The sequence below is a fragment of the Urocampus carinirostris genome, chromosome 3 (assembly GCF_059441175.1).
Source record: "Urocampus carinirostris isolate Australia breed hairy pipefish chromosome 3, RoL_Ucar_1.0, whole genome shotgun sequence".
Lineage (NCBI taxonomy): Eukaryota > Metazoa > Chordata > Actinopteri > Syngnathiformes > Syngnathidae > Urocampus > Urocampus carinirostris.
In genome coordinates this window covers 152,802-164,326 of record NC_142351.1, presented here as the reverse complement: position 1 = coordinate 164,326, position 11,525 = coordinate 152,802, and the positions used below count along the sequence as shown (strand labels likewise).

The 11,525-nt window shown below is 42.8% G+C and overlaps 1 pseudogene across 1 annotated transcript; it reads left to right on the top strand.

The window, feature by feature from the left end:
• The first annotated feature begins 649 nt into the window (after positions 1 to 649).
• LOC148368171 (uncharacterized) lies at positions 650 to 9,359 on the top strand (annotated as a pseudogene). Its single transcript, XR_015849921.1, has 3 exons — positions 650 to 1,505; positions 4,555 to 4,647; positions 7,888 to 9,359. The product of XR_015849921.1 is annotated as an uncharacterized LOC148368171 (transcript).
• The last annotated feature ends 2,166 nt before the right edge of the window (positions 9,360 to 11,525 follow it).

The window sequence follows — 11,525 nt, the reverse complement described above, 5'->3', positions numbered from 1 at the left end:
AAGATGGACGGAGTCCTCTTTAAACCCAATATGAACTTGTTTATTTACAGAACACGATATAGCGTCTTTGCTAGTTTACAAACATGTCTCCAGATACCACACGGTCTCCCTGTGTGTACCGTAATAACGCGTCTGCCGCGCAGGCACAATCAATTACCGTACATGACACCCCTGACTTTTGTATTGTTTTGTTGACTGAATGCAGGCAATAAACCGAGTGATTGTGAAACCTTGTGTCGTGCGTGAAAGAGGGTCGTCACATACGGCAAACCAAAAAGGCGGCCGCACACCACATGTCTTAACAGCAGGGTTACTTGAACTGGATGACTTTCAATGACTTTTGGATGTCTCCAAGACAAAATATGCTCAGAAAAGACAAAACAAACTAAATATGTATAAAATGATGACTCACACCACGTGGTAAGCTTTCTCTCCTGGCTTTGATCTCTTTGATCTCCGGCAAAACGACAATCAAATGCGACAGAAACAAAATGAAAATCAATCCAAACCGTTACTCCCCGAGCCTGCACAAAATGGAGTCATTTTATTCCTATTTAGTTTCTTTTGTCTTTTATGAGCATAATAGCTATTGGAGTCATCCAAAAGTCATTGAAAGTAATCAAGTTCAAGTAACCCTCCCCAACCCTGTTTAACAGATGAAGGCGGTACCAACATTTTTAACAGCAATGCAACAAAAACACGGATTTTGTGAGAATTAAAAAAAAAAAACCAATGAAATCAAATTTCAACTCTGTGACACCAGCAGGTGGAACTGTTGGACTGCAGGACACTCATACACAAACTAGACAAAAATGTTTCAGCAGGAATTTCAACAGAACGAAAGTGATGACGTTACTGCTTTTTCTTTTTACCTTTTTATAATTTCCTTTTTTTGACATATATATACTTAACATAGTCGTTCACCGAACGAATCGAGTTATTTTGTCGCCGACCGATCTCGTCTTCTATGTGTTTTCTGTTGCTGCGTTCCCGAAAAGACGACAACTGAGTTTTCCAACCTCCGACCAGGAGATAGGCTATGTACCCCAATTTTGCACCTGGAACCTCCCACCTCGAGTGTCCTTCTTATCATATTTCCCCAGTTGGGAGTCGAAAAACCCCGACTTCCTACATTTTTGAGACGCTTTTCGGTCGTATCTGGTAGGATCGCCCGAAACACCCATTCTCTTGAACGCAGCGTGTGAGCAGTGCCGCGTGTACCCACAATCCATTGCGGCGGGGTTTGGAGGGAGAAGGTGTCATGGCTGCCGAAAAAGAAAATGTCGAGAAATTCCTCTAGTCGACTTTAAACGACGTCAACTCGACACTAGTATCGCTTTGTGGTCCTTTTTACTGCCGAGTTGGAGTGTTTTTACGTTGAAAGGTGGATAAAATGTGCTCCAGTTGGGAAGAAGAACCTTTTCAAGAGAAACTTCGTGGAGCCAAAGAGGAGACCGAGCGAGAACGTCAAGGACCGGACGCTTTTTCCAAGCAGCTCGGGGCAGGTTCGTCATTTTCGCTTCTGCTACAGTGACAATGCTTCCCAAACTTTAAAAATGAGTGATTTAAAAGAAAGAACGAATAGTGGTTTGAAATTCAAATACAGTGGAACCTGGGTTTTCGAACGCCTCTCAGTTGGAACAAATCAGAGTCCGACCAAAAATTTAGAGAATTTCTTGCTTCGCTGTTCGGTCAAAAATTCGGAGTTCGAACGCCTGTAATACCTGACTGCGTACGCTAGAGTGCGATGCTGAGCGGCGTACGGGTGTAGATGGCCCCCACCCCTCGTGACCAACTGTTATCACGTGCGCACTTGCTTCTTTTGGCTTTTAATATCGGTGAACGGAGTGTTTGAGCCCCCTAATTATGCCTCCGAAGAAGGTCGGTGCAAGCGGGACAGGTGAAAAAAGAAAAGTCGTCCGTACAACTATTGCCTTTAAGAAAGACATAATAGCTAAATATGAAAGAGGCGTGCGAGTTTCCGATCTTGCTAGTAAATACAGCGTGGCTAAATCTACTATTAGTATGATAGTCAAGATTAAGAAGGCTGTGAAATCGAGTGATGCGGCTCAGGGAGTGAGTGCTATATGCAAGCAAACGGCCGCAAGTTTTGGAAGAGGTTGAAAAACTTTTGATGATTTTCCTCTCCCCACCGTCCACCTGCGCCTTCTGCTGACCACCGCTAAGGTAAGAAATCCTATTCATAATTCGTAATAATAATTCTCTTTTTATTTTTACACGTTCACGTTAGCGTCATCTTTCGTGCGGAAAATTACGATAGCGCGAACGTACAATTAGCCTGGGTTAGCTTACGTAAAAAAACCGAGGTTCCGCTGTACAACTCTTTTAGCCTTTTACAGTAAACGACTCCTTTTTCACCTCCAGCGAATACTAAAAGTGCAGGAAATAAAATGAAGTTTAGCAGCATCTGGTACGAAGTAGCATCCAAACTTCTCCGGGTTGGTTTTCTTGCTTTGTCCCTACTTTACCAATCATTTTGTAACATCGTGCTAGGAAAATGAAAACAACCAGGACTAAAAGAAACAAAGGGGGAAAAATATAAGAAAGGAAAAAGAAATAAACGAATAAACAACATTTCATTTCCTCGTGTTGAGGTTTTGAGTTTTTCCTTGTTTGGATGTCGGTTTCAGATCAGGGGACGTGTCATTGTAATCTCGTGCAGTCCAACGAGACATCTTGTGATTAAGGGCCAAAGACAGAAATGGGACTCGACACATCAGCGCTGGCAAACACAGAAAGGGGAACGAAAACATTTCAAAATCTCCCCCCCAAAAAAAGAAAATACAAAACAATTGTAACCTCTTTTTTTTTTCCTGCCCAACACGTTTTTAGTCAAGCACACAGGATCCCCTAAAAATGCACAGCGGCCAATCACAAGAAGGGAATCGGGCGTCCGGTTGGCGGGGGAGCCGGCTCCCTTCGTTCACTTCCAAGAGTCGGCTCATAGAGACCCTTCGTTCGCCAAGGATACCAGTCGGTTGCCGTGGCTTCCACCAATGCAACAGCGCTGTCAAATAAAGTGTTATTATTAGTAGTATTAGTAAATACTATAGCGGATATTTTTATGTAACGGTATGCGGGGTTCATTCGAGTGCTTGAAAGCCTTGAAAATGCTTGAAATTTAATGTACTGTTTTCAAAGTCAGCAAAAAGCTTGAGTTTTGGGTGAAGTGCTTGAAATTGTTGCCATCGCCACTTGATTGGCAGTTTGACTCTATAGTTCATGCAATAAATGAAGAAGCGTCTCAAGAGGACAACTCTATTTAGTAAACTGGCTCTTCTAATTCGCTTTTACTGAGAAGGGCCTGGCTCTTTGGGTTCACTAAACGCTCCTCCAAGTTTTTTTTGAATGATCTATTATCAATAATAATATAACATTATTCACCAAATGATTCAACAGTTAGTCATATATGTTTGCAGGGGATCCCCAAAGGACACATTCAATCAAAATAGTCTCAGATCTATACTGTATACGTACCGGAGCCATATCCCCCTGGTGAGAGGTGGCCAGAGTCAAGAACACATTCCTGACTCTTTCTGGGAGATTGATACAAAGGAGGGGATTCCCAGCCCCCTCGCTCAACCCGACTGATGTGTTGGGAGTCATTAGGTGAGCAAACCCCCCAATTCCAACCCTTAATGCCGAGTGCCAAGCAGGGAGGCAATGAGTACTAATCCACAGATCTACAAAAACAAATTGCACAATACAAAACAATTGAAGCTCTTTACACGCTGAAGACAAAATCCCTGAAAATGCAAAACATGAACACATCAATTACAAATATTAACTCTTCAGTGCTAAAATAGACAATTTGCAATTCTTTCTTGACCGATTCAGACACATATGAAAAGCACACAAAACATTCAGATTCAAATAAGTGAAAAGATCAAGAAGCAAAATATCAGCAGTCGATTGAAAGATTGGATGCACTCGTATCCTAAAAATGAGTCCGAATTTGGCTCATTTTTCTGCTTTTCATTACCTTCTTCCTTTTTTTTCTTTCGTATTGAAATCTATTATTGTGCAACGCCTTCAGAGCCTTCGGGCATTGTCGAAGCACAATGGCAGAATCGATGTCAGTTTATAGCAGCCCCTTCACACACAAAGATCGTAGGTCGTGGATGGGAACATCCCAAAATAGCACAAAGTATGCGCTAGGAGCAAAATAGCGACTTTATTTTAATCATCAAAGCCGACAACAAAAAAAACTTTCTTCTGATGGCTGCTGGATTTTTTTTTTCCTTTTGAAGGTACTGGAGAAAAAAAATGGCTTTGGAAGTCCTTGAAAAGTGCTTGGATTTGTCCATGAAAACCATGAATGAACCCTGTTTCCATGACTTCATGATATTTCATGTGCGCTCCCTTCCCAAGGTTTCTTCATTTTCTGCATCCTGACCTTTTTTTGAGTCTTTCCTTGCCCTCCTGTAGCTTTCAGATCATGTTGATGTTACAATGGTGTTCTGCGCATTCCTTTTGTGAGTTTCTGTGAGTAAAGGTGTCACAAAAAAATGCGATTTGACTTGTGTGTTGCAGACATCGGTGAAGACCATCATCCTCCTGCGTGGCAGGAACCAGAGTGTCCAGGAACTGTTTACAAGATACTCCAAATTGTGTTGAACAGAGCAGGTTGGTCGTTTTACTTTGTGCAACTTCCTTATTTTGGAGAGAACGTCGTTGGGCGTGGCCCCCAAAAATACGCAGAGAGGAGATATGGCAAAAAGGGAAGGCTACTTATGGCATTGCTCTAAACAACTCGTGATGGTTGCCCGCCCCCGGGTCAAGACTTCCGCCACGCAATAAGCTATTGTCAGCTCCAAGACTGTTTCCTTCGAGTTCATTTCAGGTTCAACTTTCCTTAACCTCCGTTAATATATACTTTCCACAACATTCGACATCTCGTATTTGGCCGTCGACCTCCACCGTACTTTACTCTGTCTTTCAAAATACGTACCTTATTTCTAAATCGGTCACGTGCGCAAGGGCTGTTTTGAATACGACACATTTCATAACAATGAATATTTTTCATATTGGCAAATCTTTTTTTATCATCGACGATCATCGTCTCTTTTCTTTCCCTGTGACTGAAATGTCGAGAAATCGAGGTCGACGCGTAGCAACTAAAGCGGACGACATTCGTATTCTGTTACGTGGTCATCATGGCGGCGCAACGTTTACTTTCAAAACCAGGTTTCAGTATTTTGACATCGTGCATTTTCACACCCTAAGGGCGCAGTCACCCAAGTCGGTTTATTTGGGTTTATACCGAGTGACAGCGGTAAGAAGAGCTGCACGATGAATCGATATCGTGATGTGTTTTAGTACAATAGCGTATCCCAGACCACTGCGTTTTTTTTTCTCCAAGGATTCATACTTCCAGTTTCTATTTGATCGACGAAGTATTTGGCCGACAAAAATGGTCACATTCCGTGGTTTAACAGCGCCGGCCAATCGGAAGCGGGTTTTAATGGCACTGACCAATAAAGGCGAGGCAAAGTTTGCAAGTCGTGCGCGCGCGACTTTAAGAGGCCGGTGTAAGCTGCCGGTCAGCCTAGCGGCGCATACACAGATAGCCACCAAAACAATTGCCACATTTTAGCTTTAGCGGCACGTTACATTGAAAATAAAATCATTACATTGAAAAGCCGATCACCAGAGGGTGCACCCTGTACTTTAATTCCGTCCCGGAATGAACTGAGGCGGTGGCGGAAGGGAAAGCTAATTGCTCTTCTAGCAACTCTTAATGCCGAACGTGGCTCGTCGCAAACGCCAGATCCGTTACCCGTGGACGGACGACTCGGCGCTTCCACTCGTGGAAAACCTCTACATCCGTGACTCTCGTCTTTCATCACAAAGACATCGCAGAAGTCGCGGGGACCCGACTGCGGCGTGCAGCTCGCCGGTCTCTTCATCGTTTATTACGCTGAAAGCAATAACCCTCCAATTTCGTTGTCTTTTTGTATCATGACAAGAAAGACTATCCAACTGCAGGTCTGTTTTGATTTTTACATCTATAGTTTCTATTTTGTAACTCTCTATCTCTAAGTACGTCAACTCGAGTCATATTTACACGTCACAATCTTTGTTTTCCCCGAAAATGCACTTTTCTTTTCAAATCGAAAATCGCCCCCGAATTGCAATTCCGGTCTGAGAAATGGCAACTACAGTGGAACCTCGGTTCTCGACCATCATCCGGTCCAGAACCCTGTTCGATCACCGTGATCTTTTTTCCCATTAAAAATAAGGTAAAACGTTTTAATCCGTTCCAACACCCCGAACGGTTACCTTGAATGTTTAACGGAAACATGAAGCTAAACCAGGCTCATCGTACGTCCGCGCTATCGTAATCTTCCGTACGAAAGATGACGCTAACATGAACGTGTCAAAAAAAAAAGGATAAAGAAAAGAATTAGGGATAGGATTTCTTACCTTTGTGGTGGTCAGCAGAAGGCCCAGGCAAGATCAGACACTCGCACACCTCCTTCATGTTTTGCTATTATTTCTTTCTTAAATGCAATCGTTTTACGCACTACTTTTCTTTTTTCACCTGTAGCAACTCTGCCGCTTGCACTGACTTTCTTGGGAGGCATAATTAGGAGCTAAAAGACTTCCTACACCTATATTAAAAGCGAAAGCAACAGGAAGCCCGTCCGCACGCGATAACAGTCGGTCAGGGAAAGAGCCATCTACACCCGTACGCCGCTCAGCATGGCACCCTAGCGTACGCCCTCCGATTTTTTTGACCGAACATCGAAGCGAGAATTTTTCAATTTCTGGTCGGACTCCGATTCGTTCGAACCAAGAAGGCGTTTGAAAACTGAGGTTCCGCTGTAATTTTTTTCCCAAAATCGTGCAGCCCTAGGGGCACCTCCCAAAAGACTGAAGAAGCTGTCTGCAAACTTTGTTACGAGACGGCGCAAGTCACGTGAAGCTAACGTAGCCGCTAATGTGCGCTGCGATTTTGGCTTCTATGGGTTCGGAAGGAGAAAGCACAGATTTATTATCATCACCGGTCTGGACATCAAACCTCGGACCTATGCCGAGGCTGTGGCCGATAAAAGTATTGCAACGAATGGCGATCAAGAATCTGCTGAGCAACAGCTCATTGCTCTTAGGAGTCATAAAGGGATATCCATCGAAGCATGCCATCCATTGTCAAGAGGTTAGAACCACCCTAAAGTTACCATAGTGAGGTTTGTCAACAGGAAACGAAAACACGAATGAAGATACGCAGTCGGGGTATTTGTTGACTTAAAAATCATTTAATACCAATAATCATGATGTACTGCAATGGATTCCAAGTGATTTGACGGGGAGGAAGCAATATTTAAAATGGGAGAGTTGCCCTCTGAATACTTGGACATCTGCGCAGAAGTTTGGGGCAATCATTGCAAAAGTTCACAAAAGTTATCCTCCCAAAATGTGCGATTAGAACCATACGCAGGGTAAGATATCGGGATCATACTCCAAATGTCCAAATGATTCAAATTGGATGATTTAGTCCAACTTTTCACTTCACAACTTCTATTTAAGGTCAACAAAGACATAGTGCAAGAATACATCCAAAAATGATTCACTCCAAAAGTGGGAAGTTATAACTTAAGGGGATGTCGTAAATTCCTAATCATAAAGGTGAGAACCAGCAGGAAAAGTATTTGTGTGTCTGCGTGCGGAGTCAAACTTTGGAACAATTGACAAGACGATCTGAACAAAGCCTACCACCTAGTGGTCAATTAATTCCCAGAGGCCTAATACTTACTGATCAGCCGCGCCTAAGCCCTTAGAATTTTTCTTTTGTTTTGGCACTCGGGGACAATGCTTCTGAACGAGTTGAGGGCAATACAAATAAACGTGACTTGTGTCTTGCAGACGTCGGCCGAGAATATCTTCCTTCTGCGCGGCAGGAACCAGAGTTGCCTGACGTTAAAAATGAGGAGGAGGAACTTAAGCCTTATCACGTTAATAAGCAAGAGACAGAAGATGGGGAGCCTGTTCACCTGAAAGAAGAGGACAATTTTCAAGTCCCTTCAACCGCCAAAGATCAAGGTCAACCTGAAGATCAAGGTCGGCAGGAGCCCGGAAGCATCAGCTCCCGTCAACACGTGGAAACGGATGAGGACGACTCGCAGTCGGGAGGTGGTAACACATGTTCCCAGTGCGGGAAAACGTTCCGAAGCAAGTCTTATATGAAGTTGCATGTGAAGTTCCATGCTGGCGAGAAGCCTTTTGCCTGCTCAATTTGTGGTAAAAAATTCACCCAAAATGGGAGCTTAAAAATGCACACCAGAACCCACACTGGCGAAAAGCCTTTTGCCTGCTCAATTTGTAGTAAAAAATTCACTACAAGTGGAAACTTAAAAATACACACTAGAACCCACACTGGGGAAAAGCCTTTTTCCTGCTCAGTTTGCGGTCAGAGATTCACTAGAAGTGGGTCCTTAAAAAGTCACACTAGAACCCACACTGGCGAAAAGCCTTTTTGTTGTTCAGTTTGTGGTAAAAAATTCACTACAAGTCGTCTGTTAAAAAGACACACATTAACCCACACTGGCGAGAAGCCTTTTTCTTGTTCAGTTTGCGGTCAAACATTCACACGGAATTGGCACTTAAAATTACACCGACTAACCCACACAGGCGAGAAGCCTTTTGCCTGCTCAATTTGTGATAAAGGATTCATGGAGCATGCTAAATTAAAAATACACTCTAGAACCCACACTGGTGAGAAGCCTTTTTCCTGCTCAGTTTGTGGTGAAAGATTCACCGAAAGTGGGAGCTTAAAAAGACACATTAGAACCCACACTGGCGAGAAGCCTTTTTCTTGCTCAGTTTGTGGTGAAAGATTCACCGAAAGTGGGAGCTTAAAAAGACACATTAGAGCCCACACTGGCGAGAAGCCTTTTTCTTGCTCAGTTTGTGGTGAAAGATTCACCGAAAGTGGGAGCTTAAAAAGACACTCCAGTACCCACACTGGGGAGAAGCCTTTCGCCTGCTCAGTTTGCGGTCAGACTTTTACCATGAGTATAAACTTAAAGCGACATATCAGAACCCACACTGGAGAGAAGCCTTTCGCATGCTCAATTTGTGGTAAAAGATTCACTAAAAGTGGGAGCTTAAAAATACACACCAGAACCCACACTGGCGAAAAGCCTTTTTCCTGCTCAGTTTGCAGTCAAAGATTCACTAACAGTGGACACTTAAAGAAACACATTAGAACCCACACTGGCGAAAAGCCTTTTTCCTGCTCAGTTTGTGATAAAAGATTCACTACAAGTGGGAAGTTAAAAGAACACCTTAGAACGCACACTGGGGAGAAGCCTTTTTCTTGTTCAGTTTGCAGTCAAAGATTCACTAACAGTGGAAACTTAAAGAAACACATTAGAACCCACACTGGCAAGAAGCCTTTTTCTTGCTCAGTTTGTGATAAAAGATTCACCGTTAGTTGGAGCTTAAAAATACACTCCAGAACCCACACTGGCGAGAAGCCTTTTTCTTGTTCAGTTTGCGGTCAAAAATTCACCCAAAATGGACAAATGAAATTACATCAACTAACACACACTGGCAAGAAGCCTTTTTCTTGCTCTGTTTGCTGTCAAAGATTCACTACAAGTCAGAACTTTAAAAGACACACATTAACCCACACTGGCGAGAATCCTTTGATTTGACCTGTTGACATTGTGGTGAAAAACAAAATATATTGTCAGGTCATTTTTATTTGTGACGCCCTTAATCACAAGAGTCTCTAAGGGCTTCACAGGTTATTACACAGACTATTTTTCAGACTATTATTGGACACTAGAAATTACACACAAGACCCGGTGCAAAGACTTTTGCCTGCTTGGTTTGTGGTCAAACATTTACTGAAAGTGGGAGATTTAAAACATTCATACAGGCCGCCTTTAGGAACATAACGGCCACAAAACCATTTGCCCTCCCCTTTTTTCAACCACTGACTGCTACCACGTCAAAAAAGCCACATTCTTTCACAGGAAGTGAGCAGACTCTCCAGCTGTATCATAAAGATTTATGACCCCAAAGTCTTCATATGGATTCAAACGATTCATGATTTGCATATGTGTCATGTTTCTTGATAGATGATCTATTTCATCTCTTGTCCCCATAAAATTTTGCCTTTTATCAATAATTATAATTATCATAACAACAAGATGGCCGACCTAGATCCCAAGGGTTGGGGTCCGTTCTCACTAGAGCCCCAAAGCTTGGAGAGCCTGTGGTTCTCTCCGTCCCTGTCGTCCGGATGGGAACAATCCCCGTGAAGTCCGCCGCCAAAAGAGATGGGAAGCTTTATTTGTTCATCTTCCTGGTTGGCCATGTGCTGCTTCTCACACACTCCTTCCCTGGGGGACTTTTTTGTTCTCAAAAGTACACAAGAATGGTCAACCTGTCTTTAGTATTTTTGGCAAATCTCCCATATTGGCACGCTAAGAAAACAATCCCATATCATTGAAACGGGTTTATTATCTTAATACCGGGTGCATTGATCATTACTGTTAACCTGTTGCATCATTTTTTCCACTTTCCATCACTGAGTGCTTGTGTCAACAATGTGCTTTATTCTTTCGTTTGATTCAATTTTCTTTGTCGTGAATAAAACGTATTTTCATAAAATCAAACTGTGTGCATTATTTTTGGGTCGATGTTATTTTTCTTCTGAACTGATCACTATCCATATCAAATAACTCCAAAATCGATCGATTAAAGTTGAAAATACATTGTGTTTAAAGTTGGACCCTTTGGCTATTTCAAACGAATTCGTGTCGGAAACCAAGAGCACCGCCTGCTGACTGAATTGGTAAGATTATGAACCAAATAAATATCATTGAAAGCCGTATGGCAATGGGTTGTTATTTTGGCCATAAAGGAGTCAGAAATCACGTTATGAGTGATGAATTTTGCCAGAATCGAAACTTAACTGTGTTAAGTCAAGATAAAACAGAAAAGGGACTTGGATTTTCCTGGACCAAGATGAAGTTGAGACTGGAACCGGAAATCACCATGACCACATGGTAAGAAAACATGAAACCGAAATATGAAATGTTATGAACTGAGCAAGCGTGTGGATAAGAGAGTACTCGGTTGCTTTGGACACATGGAGAGGATGGATGAGAAGCCAATGTTGAAGAGGATCTACAGATCAGGAGTAAATGGAATGAGACCAAGAGGATTGATGGTGTTATGAGTGCACTCCAGGAAAGAGGTCTTAATATAATGGAAGCTCGAGATCTTGTTGGTGATAGGAAGGAGTGGAGAGGTGTTGTGAAAGGATAGTGGGATTGTGGAGGCGTTCTTAAGGATGGACTGGGCACCCGTATGATGCGGCAGGGGTAAACCAGCGATTGAACAGAAGAGTGTGTGGCCGCTTTCTTGTGTCCGATTTCATCTGGAAGGACGACTTAGGTGCCGAGGTGCCTAACTTCTTTGGGTTGGCCATGGTCCCAATTTTTTGTTTTTTTGCTATTTTTTTCATTTTATTTATAAAAATGTGTTTT